At 36.9% G+C, this 15,255-nt stretch overlaps 1 protein-coding gene across 17 annotated transcripts in view; it reads right to left on the minus strand.

The window, feature by feature from the left end:
* The window catches only part of LOC106670692 (peripheral-type benzodiazepine receptor-associated protein 1), a 166,166-nt gene that overhangs the window by 114,362 nt on the left and 36,549 nt on the right, over positions 1–15,255 (minus strand). For all 17 annotated transcript variants that reach the window (XM_024228631.1, XM_024228636.1, XM_024228632.1 and 14 more), the window contains exon 2: positions 1,483–1,561. The gene's annotated coding sequence lies outside the window, so the exon portion shown is untranslated. The remainder of the gene's footprint in view (positions 1–1,482; positions 1,562–15,255) is intronic.

Raw genomic sequence — 15,255 nt, forward strand, 5'->3', positions numbered from 1 at the left:
TCCGTGCTATTTCCCTTGCCACATAAACTGTCAGGAACATTTTGAAAATGGACGACATCGTTCCGTCTTAAATTCACAAGAAGAAAGAGGTAATCCTTTTACAATTTTTTTTTTTTACAAATTAGATAGTTTTCTATTGTTATGTTGGATTATGTTCATATATCTAACGTCAGGGCCGAATCAGGTTTTGTACCAAGCTGTAATAACAACATATTTTGTACCAATAATGATGGGCAATATTTACATTTATAAGGATTGTTAACATCTCGGTCCTATCTCTTGAGGCTATTTAAAATAAGATGTTAATAAAACTTATGGTCAGAAATCTGGAATGGATAGAACAACGAAGTACCATGTACTTTAATTAGGCTGATAATGTATTCGTCGGTAATTAACTCGATTGTACTCGAAAAGCTCCAATCGTCCAGCGGAATCGCGTGAGATGTGCCATTTCCCACGATTCGATTGTCCGTATCGGATCTGCAAGTCCAAATATTTACGGTAAACGTGATGGAACGATTTCGGACACGGTAACGGCCTATTTAGCCTCAGTTATCTCTACAATTTCGACGGTATATCGATCGTCGCCCCTTCGAGAGGCCCTCGGACGGTACTCCTATCTCGTACGCAGGTGATCTACAGGTGGTTCGAATCCGCATGTCGACAACGTGGACTGACCGGACAACCGTTTTGAAAAGTCAAATTTATAATTTTTTTTGTAATCTTCCTCCTAGAAAAGTCAATGGAATAAAAGGCAAACCACATCTAACAGCGAAATTCATGCTGAACATGCATAGCACAATAATCTACAAGCAGTTAGTAAAAAAAAACGTTTGAAACGTAAAATAATCTGTGCCATGTTCAGATACAGATATCTAGTAAAAAAATATTGTTTTCTGTATATAGATAAATGTTGCAATTTTTCTTTCAATAAATATAATAATTTTCGGTCAGTTGTACGTGTCTAGAATGCCTTGAAAATGATGAGTTTTAAATGTCCTTCCACCACAGTAACGTTAAACCAAAGTGTTAAATCTCAGGCAAGTTAAAGAATTATCAAAATAACCAGGTCGACCATTTTTTTGGTTAGGTTATTAAAAACTGGAATATTTAAAGAATAATAAAATTCTCATTAAAAAATCCACATAATTTTCTCTTAACCAAAGAAAAGATACGATAATCGGAACACTGAACATCTTTTAAAATGACTTGAGTAATAAAAATTTCAAGTTGTTATCGTATTAAAATCATAATCTGGATCAAGTAATTTTTCCAGGGGATTCGAGAATATTAATGATTTTATCACCTTGCGATCATTTTGTTTGAAGATTTATCGTTTATGATAAATGGATTGTGTTGTAGGTTGGACGGGTAATGTCATAGCCGTGTGCTCTCTAGAGAGATAAGTCCAGAAAGAAACACCGAAAGCGATGAAAGAAATTTTTTTTATCGTATTGGATAAAATGCCGAGGGAAAACTTACCAGTTCGATGTCAATGGCGCCACGAGGATCAAACCTGACCTTCTCCTTTGTTGGACCCAGCCTTAGCGCACAGCTCGCCCTGAAATGAAATCAAAAAAGAAAAATGATAAAAATTCTATTAGGTTCTATAGAGAGATCAGCTTCTTAAAGATTACAGGAATGGTTTCTTTCGATTTTCGCCCTTCTAGAGTCATTCCTCTTTATTATGGGCATTATTTATGGGCAAGAAAGTATACATACGAAATTGTGGCGTTTTAAGCGGGGGACACACTTACCGGATGCAACGCTATGCGACGCAAATTCAAAGTCCGCGGTAGCCGAGTGGTTAGCATGAGAGACTCTCACGCCGCGGTCGTGGGTTCGATTCCCACCGTCGCCTCTGGCCCTTTTTTCCCGATAACCCTCAATTTGAACACACAAGAATTCGTACTATGGCTAATATGCAAGATCATAAGGCCAATAAAAAAAAGAGGTATCTTGGGCTACTGGGTTACTTGGAAGTATCGGTTTGTTAGGNACCGTCGCCTCTGGCCCTTTTTTCCCGATAACCCCCAATTTGAACACACAATAATTCATACTATGGCTAATATGCAAGATCATAAGGCCAATTAAAAAAAAAAAAAGTCCATTTTTCCATAAGATTGTATTACTCCCCCGTGCACATCTGCCCGATGCCACGCAACGCTACCCTCCTCTACGCTCTGCGATCCTCAATGTCCAGATTTTCGTCGGGTAGCATCGAGTATAGTCGAAGACAAAATAACCGGACACATATTATTATTCAAACTGCATGTATTATTGTCGTTATATTAATTACAATATACTTATTTTAATATAAACCAAATTAAACAAGATAAAAATTCGTTATTTTTTTTTTAAAAAAAAAATTAACTAACAATTCATTTGACACGGTTTTGCTCATAAAATTTAACTAACAATTTATTTCATGGTTTTGCTCATAAAATTACACCGTTTTCGTCGAGAAGCTTCAGAACAGGCCACTCAAATTTTTTGGAGTTTATTTCAAACCAAGTATATGTAATTTTGTCGTTATATTAATTACAACATTCGTATTTTAATGCAAACCAAATTAAACGATATCAAAAATTCATAAGTTTTTATAAAAACTGTTTAATTATGATGGTTAGGAAGAAAATTTATCAAAACACCGGAATAACTTTAATTAAGACAATTAAGTTTATTTAACAAACTATTTATTACATGGCTGTGCTCATAAATTTAACTAACAATTTATTACACGGTTTTGCTCATAAAATCTGTCCAACAATTTATTACACGGTTTTGCTCATAAAATTTAACTAACAATTTATTTCGTGGTTTTTCTAATAAAATTACACCATTTTCGTCGAGAAGCTTCAGAAGAGGACACTCACATTTTTTGTAGCTTATTTCAAACTATGTATATGTAATTTTGTCGTTATATTAATTACAACATTCGTATTTTAATGCAAACCAAATTAAACGAGATGAAAAATTCATAAGTTTTTATAAAGATTATTTAATTATGATGGTTAGGAAGAAAATTTATCAAAACACTGGAATAACTTTAATTAAAACAATTATGTTAATATACAATTTATTATATGGTTTTGCTCAAAATAATGCATTAAGAACAAAAGAGGCGTTGCGATTGTGATACTGATTTGTGATACACGCTGTGTGACTGTACGTGGCATGTGCTTGACGTCGCATAGATGTGCACACCCTACCAAACGTGGCAATCCGTCGGGTAGCATCCGGTAGCGTCGCATAGCGTTGCTGTTTTTGTTTGTGTGTTTCCGCTTTAATGTTTTTTTTCTTTTGGTTTTTATACACGCTCCATTACAACTAAAATCTAAAAATCTTAAACACAAACAGTTAATTTAAATAGCTCCATAGAGTTGAGAAAACAGCTCTTTTCAAGAATCGGATCAAAATAGCTCACCCAGTAAAATGTGTCAACCCTTTTTTATGGCTCACCTCTTGCGCTTATCAAATGTGTCTTAACCATAATTCCAAGGGGCAAAATTTGGCTGGTTTTCCGAAATTCGGTGTGCCAGCGCCAGGACCAAACGTAAAGGTTGTTTGTCTGAATTACAGGGTTGTAAAATGAAAGATATGAAAAGACACGATTTAAACCTTTTGTTTATTATTGCCATTAATACATTTCAATTACAAAAAAAAGCAAAGAAGGTTGAACAGCTCGTCATTTAATAATAATAATAATAAAGGCACTTTATTTGTTACCAACCAATATTGTACAATTAAATTACAGCTATTAAATAAATACCATTACGGCATGGAAAATTCCGTCTGTAGGAGGTGAAGGAAAACATAAACAGGGCAACATTTGTCCTCGATACGACTGTATAAACTCGGACCCGCATTCCAACCTCTTAGTCCAAAACCTTTCTTCCTGACCTTTCCCGATAAAGCTCCAAGACGATATCAAAAGAGATCCTCCAGTATCTTCTAGTCCAAACACGGACTGACCAATCTTTTTAAATAGTATTAGTTAATAATCTGAAAGTGGTTGATTCAGAAATGGCACAGATTTTAAGGGAAGAAAAACTGGAAAATTAAGACTGTGTATAGCGTTGAAAGTGGGGAGTTTGAGAATCTTGGTAACTTTGTTCTTTCATAGTTTATACTACGTTATAAACTTCCCCCTTAGAGGATCCGGAGAGAGATGTTCGCTAAGAAATCTTTTCTGAACAGACTGCGAAAAAGCCGGTCGCGGCATCCCAACCGACTCGTCGTGACAGCCAACTCACTTATTCATTATTTATTCGAATGAAAAACAGACCGTTCCCGTAGGAATGAGAGAAAAATCCGCGGACCTTATAAATAAACATTTCAATTTCGAGAAAGAAAACGCTAAGCGGCGGTGAAGAAAGAGGATTCTATACACCCCAGCACGGAATTTCACAAAAATATCTTAACATTCGTGACTCCATGGATGACAGCTCCGATCGATCCGGGCAGAACCATCGACCGGTACCAAAATACCGCCACTGTCTTACTAAATCGTATTTTTATATCTCGTCTTTCGAAGAAAAAGAAAGGATCGCGTACATAGTCGATTATTTTGATGCCACTGTCTTCTTGGCGCAGCGGGGTCGTGGAGGATTGTTAGGGTGGGACATTGGAAAGAGGGTTTGACCATGGAAGGAAAGCTTGGAGTGAAAGTTGTGGAATCGGATCATATTCGTGACCAATGGAATGTCTAGGTTTTGTGAATGATTTAATGTTGGGCGTTCGTCTGCAAGTCGGTGAAGTCATGCTGAGAACCAGCATTGGGTCGGTCTTCACTCAAGGGTTTGTTGAATTACTCAAACGCGTTTCGGCATTGCGCCATCTTTAGTGAGGAATTGTCTGTCCCTTCGTCCGAGTAGGGTTTATATGCCATTGGCTGAAAGGTTTGGTTGGTGACGTAAAAGAGAGCGTTGACAAACAGCACGTTCTGGAAAGTCCGAATCGGTCCAATAATTCAGTTGTTATTGTTAATTTATTGTGTATACTCAAAGCGGATTTACGTCCAATTGGCGTCTGGGTCGTCCGTATCTTCGATTGAGTTCGTCATTTTTGTTTTGTCGTCTGCGAAGGTTGTGGTTTGGGTGTTAGGAGTATAGGTATGTCTATGTAGAGGATTGGTCCTAGGTTACTCCATTGGAGATCTCTAACCTTAATCTGAAAGGACTTCGCGATGAGACAGTAGGCTGAGAAAGGATACTTTTTAATTTAAGTCTGCTGTCTAAAGAACCCAAGGTAGCGTATTGGTTGGATGATTACCACTGTATATGTGCACTGCTCTGCTAAGTGTGAAATCAACATATTTTAAGAAAAGACCACTCGGCCTATTGATCAGCAAAAGGAAAATTTATTGAGGCCAGGTCTATCAGCAGGGTGTAGTGAATTTTGAAATGACTTTCTTCAACTCCCTAAATCAACACCAAATGTGAGGCTTGAAAGTGAAATAGTGCAGTTATAAGTACAAGTCTTTAATCGTATATTTACAAGGTTGGTTATTTAAAAAGGAAAATGTCAGAATTCAATAACTACGCTATAAACAGTGGATGACTGTGATGAAGAACATCAAGATTCTTTTTAATTAGTGCATATACCTCAGAGGATAGCTACTTAAAAATGGACAAGACAGCATGTGTGATAGCCAGGACGCTGATATAGTAAAAAAAAGGGCAAAAAGGATACGACAAATTCTTAATAATCTGATCTAGTCCATAAAATTTAACCGATGGTTGGTGTCACTTGGCGGCTCTTTTGTTCGTTTAGCTTAATGCGCTACCGAGTGTATCAGTCTGAATGAGTCTAGGTTCTTGGGTTGCTTCTGCTGCAAGGATAGGGTCAGAGTGTATCGTTCGCGAAGGTTGTGATTTGGGCGTTAGGGTGTTTAGATATGACAGCGATGTAAACTGTGTAGAGGGTTGGCCCTAGGATAATCCCTTGGAGATAGGGCTTTGACACTATTCCCTTGGAATGCACGGCCAGGGAATAGTGTTTTCGCTTCTGAGTAACGAGAACTTCATTAGACAAACTAAACCTTTAAAAAGGCAGATGCACAAAATGGGCACTGTTACCGGCACATTTATGAAAATTTGGTTAGCTAAGTGGAGAAGCTAGATTCATTAGCATTACGACGAAATTATTGAATTGAGTTCAAATCTATCCCTTTCTTCGAAGAAGCTGAATGTTATTTCTGCTCAAAAATCTTTCTACGAGCTTATTACGGAAAGCAGACGGATATACCTTGACTTGTCTACTTGCGTTACTTACACTATCAAACAGGATGACACAAAACCTGCAAAGAATAATCTCCCTAAAATTAAACTTCCAGTTTAAGATGGAGAAATTGAGCACTGGCCAAAATATATTGCTTTGTTTAACACACTAGTGCATGAAAATAAATCTCTCACAAGTTTAACAAATGAAGCTCTCTCTGTAGTTTCGGACTTTCATATCAGTCCGGACAATTATAATGCAGCTTACCAGGCTTTACTAGAAAGACATCAAAATTCAAGAATTCTCGCCAACGTGTATATACACCGAATTCTGACATTTTCATCAGCAAAAAACCCGTTACATGCGTTTCTGCAAAAGTTTTTAACGGTACATAAAAATGCTGTTAGTGCCCTCAAAGTTTAAGGCATAGATTTGGCAAATTTTGTTCTTGTACACATGGCATTAACTAATTTAGACCATTCAACAAAAATAGATTTGAAAATAAGAACAGTACTCGTGATATTCCAACTTTCGCTGCTCTTGTGGACTTCATTACTGAACGACGTCGCTCTTATGAACTGCGTTCAGTCTCTTACGATTCTCCCTCCGCATCAAGGGCGAAAGCTGTTCACACTCTGCTCTCTGCGACAAATCGCCTTTAACAAAACCATACGACACACCGAATCTGTCTGAAAGTGCAAATAAACGGCCGCAGCGTATCCACGTTCGCTTGCATCACAAAATCCTAGGATACATTTTTTGTATAACAAAGACAATGATTTTGGATTTTTTTCTTTTTTTTACGAGGAATTGCAACAGCAGAGGTCATATCAACCCTCAGAGTGTCGGTGTTTTTGAAAAAAAAGCCCGTTTGTAAGTATGTTGGGTTCGAATGCAGGGCCGCTGGATTCGAACCCAGGACCTTTACCTTACAGAGATGAGCGCCGAGTCAACGCCTAAACCATTGCGGCCATCGGCGCCCCTATGATCTTGGAATTCGGACAGTAGAAAGCTTCGGGATGTCAACAATAAATCTGTTCCACTCGTCATGGAGTTGTTCAGGCAAAGCTGCATCCCAATCTACCTGAGATAACCACAACCTCTGTAGGGAAAACTTAATCCAAAACGTGACAGTTGATAAAAACCCAAGGAGGTCAAATATTCGCGCAACATAGGAGAGGACATTTGACCCCCTTGGGGTTTTTTTAAATCTCCTGTGACGTTTTGGATTAGTTTTTCCTTGAGCTTCAGGTTGGAGACGTGGTTTTCCTAAAAGGAGTCACTTGCCCTTTGTCGTGGCCCATAGGACGAATTGAGCGGGTCTTCCCTGGCACTTATACTCGCCTCGTGAAAACACTTACTTCACTCCCTCCTTCAGAATAGCCTTTTCTGCGGGCATGTATGTATTTATGTGTATAATCTCTTGTATGTTTTATCTCTTCTTGTAGGGTATGCATTATTGTCCTTTTTATTTTCATGTGAGTGACTTTTTTTCTTTCTCTTCTCGTAATATAAGTGTTATTTTTATAATTAAAAATGGTGGGCGGTATTGTTAACGCCCCGAGATGTCGCCGGGGCCATCTTTCGGAACGTTAAGCGTTTCCTCTGAACTTTGAACGTTTTTTCCTCAAGTGTTTGTTTCCGTCCGGACCGGATGAATTCATTATTACTTCAGTCTCCTGTGGCTGTTGTTCTTACCTGTACCGTGTACGAGCTATTCACGCTCTCTATCTACCTCTTTCTCCACTCTCCAAAAATTCTCTTTCTCTAAAACCACCCTCCTCGGCAGACCACGGCTAAGCAACAAAGGGAGCATGGGATTCGGGCCCCAAGTCCTGCATCTCCTCCATCCCTGCCTACCAGGAGCCAGAAGGATAAGTTCCTTCATTTCTTATGTTTTATATATATTTCCTACATGCCTTTTTCCTATTCGCATCGCTCTCAGTACATTCTGATATCCACCAGGTATTATCTCTTTTGGGATAAAAAGGGATATTTTTATGCTTAGGGACGCTTTTCTCCAATGCTTGAGAGAGACTATGTTCAATGTTAACGAAATCTTTAATCTCTGATTTTTCAGATTTCGAATTTATACGAGAGCGCTCAGTCTTATATGATTCCCAATTTGCTTGCTTTAATTCCATTTTCTAGCTCTCCTGAATGAATGTTTTATCGGGGGATTGTTCAAGTGGAAAATTATGGGTAGATGATCGGATCCCATTGTGTCCAGGTATACTGTCCAATGTGACAGAAGGGCAAGATCAGACGACGAAACAATATTGTTATATCTACTGCTCGATTTTTATTCTGAGAAGGTTTTGTTATTTTTGTCAGAGTTCCATCGTTGAGAAACTACATTATTTTCGTCAAATGCCTAATATAATGTAACTTCCTTTTATCATCCGTCTATTCCGACCCGAATGCCCCATGGTGTACATTGAATTCTCCACTTATGACATAAGGGGGGATTGAATAAAAAAATTATCCCATTCTTGAACTGTGACATTGTTTGTGGATGCATTATATAGTGATATTATTCTTAATGAAGGAACATCTCCGTATAAAATTATTTTTGTTCCTGAAACCGTAAGATTATTTATGCATTGCTAACATTAATTTTGGTGAACTGAATGTTGTTCTTTATATTGATATAAAGGACAATCCGTAGGGGTCGCATCTATCCTGCCGTATAAAATTAAATCCTGGGAGTTTGCATTTTAATTCGGGTCTTATCCATGTTTCTAAAAATAATCCTATGTTAATATTCCGGTTTTTTGAAAGGCTTTCAAGATTATACTGTTTTGGGGGGAGAATGGAGCGTGCATTCCATTGTATAAAATGCAAGTTTAAGAGTGAGTTTGAATTGTAAAATTTGTCCATGGTCTGATCTGTTCAGACGTTAGTAGCCTATTCAAGGAGTGTCATATGCTGACCCGAGAGATATTGTAAGCAGTTTGTCAAAAGACCTTAAGTGTTCACGGGAGTTTGTGATTTTGCTAATTGCATGTGTGATATGATTTTTTCTAATTGGATGTAGACAGCATCAAGTTTGCGATCAATAACTGGATTTGAATTGTAAGATTGTTGGAAGCAAATTTAGATTAAAAGATGGTCTCGGATTGGCAGTACAACCAGAGGACGACGGGCTAATCTGTTGGATTGTGTGATTTTTTGTGTGCCAAAAGGATTTTTTTGATATTCTTTAATGAAAGCTTTTCCAGCCCCTTCTGTGTTATTTAGTTCCGTGTTAGGGTTTGTGCCTAAGTCTTAGTACACGTTGTACGCAAAGTCTTCAAGTCTTTCCAAAAAATTGAATTTTCTAGCCGCGACAATATTGGAGTAGAGATCATTCATCCCCTAAATATTGTAGTAGAGAGCATTACAAGTGGCTGACCTTTTTTCCTCATTTAATATCTTGGAATATTCATGAGAGTTTCTGTCTGTAGACTTATGGTTTCCCGAACACGCTTCAAGGCTCCGTTGCATTCTGAGCCCTCATGAGAAAGCTCACAACTATCACAACGCTTTTTCCCATGCGCTGAACTTGAAAATTATTGAAACGGTAGCAGTTTCGGCATTGTCTTACCGGAGGGATGCATGAATCTATTCTGCTCTGCATCTCATTCCGTAGATAGAAATCGTGTCTGGTATTTTTGAGAATCAAAAGTACGAACGTTCCTAACTTGAATACTTTGTATATTCCATCGGTCCTGGTTCTTTTTGTTATTCTCCTATTACTTTTAACTGGAATAGTTGAATTAGTTACTTCGAGAAACTCATCATCTTCAAGGTCAGTATCAACAATTCTTATAACAATCCATTACGTTTTAGTGGTCATTTGACCAAGTCATTTCTCCAATTAATTATTCTTTCTATGTAAAGTCTTGGTTGAGATATTAATTGAATGAAATTAATTCGTCAAGCGGACCACGAAAAATATTGACTAGTCGGAATGTTTTGCGTTCTTAACGTAGAGACCTATCTCGGCCATTTGTGGTTTTGAAAAATTGCGGATCGTTAAAATCCAACCTTGGAATTTATAACCAATGAACCGAGGCTAACGAATGAGCGACGGATGATTAATGAGTGTTGATTTTGAGACGTAAAAGTAAAAAAGAATGCCCAAAATGTTGGGGTATTTTGCGAAAACGGTCCGTTTTAATCTGCTGTCATCCGAAGGAATGAAATAAACCGCTGTAAACAGGGTCGTCTCATACAAGATGGATCGGCTGGAGAAGTTGGAGAGTTTCAGTTAACCCTCTGCGACGGGTAAACAGGTTTGTCCTCTTCTCACGGGAAGGAATTATCGATAAAATAACAGTCTTAAAGAAACCATTCTTTTCTCTTGTCAGACAAAAACAAAAGTATTTTCCGCGAAGAAATACCCATTCAATATCGTGATCACATCAAAATTCACTGCCCTCGGCCTTAGCTAAAGGAAATTAACTCAATCGGAAAAGAGGGATACCCGATTCCATTTTTCTTCCCTGCCAATTGATTCTCCTGAGTTCTTGAGAGGTCCACCAGAAAGCTCATTCAGCAGTTTTCTCGTGCTTAGGTAACGTTCTTCCTTTATATTTGCACTCCCACTCCCAGTCCAAAAAAAAGGAACCCGCGATTTTCGTATTTTATGAGAACAACTGGCTTTACATAAATCGAAATGTCTCAGAAGTACAGCATATACAATTTTATAGTTTGTCGTTTTTTTATTTAAAAAAACTTCCTTTTTTTTTAAATTTTCTTCTTTAACAAACGTACATTACATTAAATTTATTTTCGTTTCGTGAGTTGGAAAGCCATCATCAGATCTACGGTTTTAGAAGACGGAAGTATAATACGTAAGTATATATTATTCTAATTTTTATAATATGCGTTTTTTTAAACAATTTTAAATTTTTTATCACGTTTATTTTATATTAAGCAAGTTTTTTAAAGGTCTTAATATTTTTTTATTTTTGTTAAAAAAAATTACGTGGTTTTTTAAAAACTTAATCAATCTACAATTTTACAGTTTGTCGTTTTTTTTATAAAACTGTCGTTTAATTTATAAACTTGTCTTTTCTTTTAATTTTCTGCTTTAAGAAACATACATTACATTAAAAAAATTTTCGCTTCGGGAGTTGGAGAGCCATCATCAGTATCTACGTTTTTAGAAAACATAAGATAAGCCACATGGCCAAGATGGAAGACGGTTACCATTTTTTCATTTTTTTCTATTTTTTGGTGTATTTATTCTATTTTTTATAATATTCGTTTTTTTAAACAATTTTAAATTTTTTATCACGTTTATTTTATATTGAGCAAGTTTTTTAAAGGTCTTAATATTTTTTGGTTTTTGTTAAAAAAATTACGTGGGGTTTTCAAAACTTAATTCAATCTACAATTTTACAGTTTGTCGTTTTTTTATTATAAAAAAACTTCCTTTTTTTGTTTTAATTTTCTGCTTTAACAAACATACATTACATTAAATTTTTTTGCGTTTCGGGAGTTGGGGAGCCATCATCAGAATCTACGTTTTTAATAGATATAAATATAATAAAGAATATTAGTATTTGACAACTTTTTTTTATCAAGCCTACTATATTTTTTAATAAAAAATAATAATAAAATCGTTCATTATGTATAGTTTATTTTAAAATGTATATGACCATTTTGCATATGTAGTTTGTTTATTTATATAAAATTTTTATCATTTTGAAGTAATATTTAAAAAAAGAAAGACATCTGACAAACCGCATGGCCAAGATGGAAGACGGTTACCTATTTTTTCTAATTTATTGGTATACTTATTGTATTTTTTTATATTATGCGTTTTTTAAATTTTAATTTATTTTAGATTGTTTACCATGTTTATTTTATAATAAGGAAGTTTTTTTAAAGGTCTTAATATTTTTTGGTTGATAAAAAAAAAACAACTTAATTTATTACTTATTTAAACATTTATTTGTCGTTTCGGGAATTTACAACCCGTCGAGTCGTCCAAAACGTAAACCTCCAAATAAATATTTAAATAAATAATGAATTTAGTTTAAAAAAAAACATGGATTTTTTTTAAAAATAAAAACCAAAAATATACAAAAGCCAAAGCACATAACAGAATTACGGACGATCTAATGGTCTTTCGAAGTTTATAAATAAACAAAGCTTTTAGATTTTACAATACAATCACGTGGAAACACATTTGCTCTTTCAATCAACCGCAAAATCCAATAACAAAGTTTTTCATAGAGGCATAATACAAAACCCGTGGGTCGGATGTGAAAAACAAGACATTCCTAACTTTTCCCCTGGACATTTAGATCGCTGCGTTAATATTCATTTTAACCAATCACGTTTTTTTAAACCGTATATCCTTATTTTTATATGGTTTGTGGTACATAAGAGGATGGCAACATAGCTTGTAGCAACGTTTTTGAACATGTTATGCCCAACTATATCGCTCCTTGTCTAAAAATGAAAAGACCATCATTATGACAGAGCTGTTTGGTTTCAGGATCTACCAGTTCCCGCCTAACCAGGGTAGAAGATGATTTAACTCTAGCTTTTAAAGTCAGGAAACATAATGGCATCATCTCACAAAACACCTTCGGCACTGTTTGGTATAACGATATAAGCAGTAGGCAAATGAAATACAGTTTCCCATTTGACATCATAAAAATAGTCCACTCATCTCTTATCCATACAATCATGAATTTCTTTTTGATAATACCTTTTCCAACTTGCTGCTGGAAAGGCCTCAAGGCTGTAATCCTTGGTCCTATCTTGTTTGGTGTATTTTAAACTGTACCTCGTCCAAAGAATATAAAAATGGCTTTTTGCGCTGACAATAACACTCTTTCTAATAAACTTCTGTTGTACAAGGTCGTCGATCTTCCGTTTGCTTGCCTCTCCTGGAGTGGAGCCTCACATGGAAGACTAATATCGCCAGTCGCCCATCAAAGCCCAATCCTTGGACCCATCCCGTTCTTGGTAAATTTTAACGCAATACCAAAGAATATAAAAATATACGATGCGGTCAGCAAGAGCTAGAAGTTGGATAGGTTACGGAATAATGGATTTTGATGAAATAATAGTTAACATTGGAATCTATTGTAACTGGATTTATGGTATGTTTAAATTAGAGTGGACTGTTGGATACGTAGAACGGAAACTATCGTGCGTAGGATTTTAGATTTGTGGAATTGGTTGAGGGTTTGATTTCTCTTCTGATCCGTGCAATTCGAATCCGAATAATGACAGTGGTATAATCTATTTGGGAGTGTTTGTCCAATAGTATTTTTCGAGACCGTTCGTTTTCGAGTATATGAGGGTAAAAAAAGAGTGGTAGCTATGATATCCACTCTACTCCCGATTCTAACGCTCCAGCGATCGCCGGTTAATTTTGAATTTTGTCTTTGCCACCACTCAACTTGACAAATGACTTCACTCCGTTTGCGCCGTACAATTTTGAATTTTATTGCGTCAAACTCGGATTATCTGACTTGAAGTATTGGTTTGTTTGATAGGATTAATGAGACGATATGGGCCTGCCGGGTCATTACTGAGCTTCGACATCAACCGCGACCCGAACCAGTAGTCTGGGATATGTCCAGAAAGACGCACTTACCCGATACAACGCTATGCGACGCTACCCGACGCCTTCCTTGTCTCGTTTTGGTAGGGTGTGCACATCTACGTCAAGCGCACGCCACGTACAGTCACACAGCGTGTATCACAAATCAGTATAACAATCGCAACGCCCCTTTTGTTCTTAATGCATTATTTTGAGCAAAACCAGCAACCAGAGCAACAGCAAACTTCATTTTTAATCATTAAATTCACTAATTTCGTGGTCCGCTTGACCAATTAATATATTACAATTAATTAAGGTTTTTAGTTGAGGTAAAAAACAAAGAACAATAAAAATGAAGTATACTTCACTAAAGCTCTCCGTGGCCATTTCATTTGTCGTCGAGAATCCAACCCGATTACACGACATTTGAAAAATGGCAAAAAGGAGGGAAAATTCAAAAGGTGGAGTTGAGATGGGAAGTTAGTGTCCGAGGTACGCTATAAGTTTGTTGTAATTAATATAACGACAATAATACATGCAGTTTAAGTAAAAATATGAGTGTCCGGTTCTTTTGTATTCGACTGTATTCGATGCTCCCCGACGAAAATCTGGACAGTGGGGATCGCAGAGCGTCGGGTCGATGTGCACGGGGGTAATACAACCTTATGGAAAATTGGACTTTGGATTTGCGTCGGGTCGCATAGCGTTGCATCCGGTATGTTCCCCGCTTAAATATACCTAACAACTGTGTTTTAATTGTTTTGCTCAAAATATTGCAATAAGAACAAAAAAGGCGTTGCGATTGCGATGTTGATTTGTGACACACGCCGTGTGACTGTACGTAGCGTGCGCTTGACGTTGCATAGATATGCACACCCTACCAAAACGTGGCAAGGCGTCGGGTAGCGTCGCATAGGGTAAGTGTGTTCCCCGCTTTAGGCTGGTTGCTATAGTGTGAAATTGCAAAATGCTGGTGTTCGGGCAATATATCGCGAATTATAATCGTTTATACTTCTCCCGCTACACAATCCTTCTTGTTGCTGTATAGTCTTGTTCGCTTCCGTACAGTCCACTAATTAATTAGCCTCCAAGAGTTATTTTGCTTCAGTTTTTCTCTTATTTTCAACAACTATTTATTTTACGTTTCGAGAATTAACGCATTAAACCCGAGTGCCGCCTCCCGCAACCTTCACATCATTCAAAGTTCGGACGGAGCCCTAAAGGTAATTAATAGACTAAGATTCTGTTTTACCTTTGGCCAGAGTTATTACAGGTTTTACCTATTAATCTGCTCTCCGCCTTGGTTGTTGAGAAAATCAGGAAAACCGTGGACAAGTTAGTACTTTGTATTTAAATTGCAACCACCACCGCGCAAAGCTGGCGATTGTCGAGCAATACTCGCGGAAGCTGAATGGTGATTGTGGATAATTATAGGTAAATGATGGTTTGTATAATTAAATTCACTAATTTCGTGGTCCGCT

The sequence above is a fragment of the Cimex lectularius genome, unplaced genomic scaffold, assembly GCF_000648675.2.
Source record: "Cimex lectularius strain Harlan isolate CLEC.00 unplaced genomic scaffold, Clec_2.1 scaffold235, whole genome shotgun sequence".
NCBI classification, from domain to species: Eukaryota; Metazoa; Arthropoda; class Insecta; order Hemiptera; family Cimicidae; genus Cimex; species Cimex lectularius.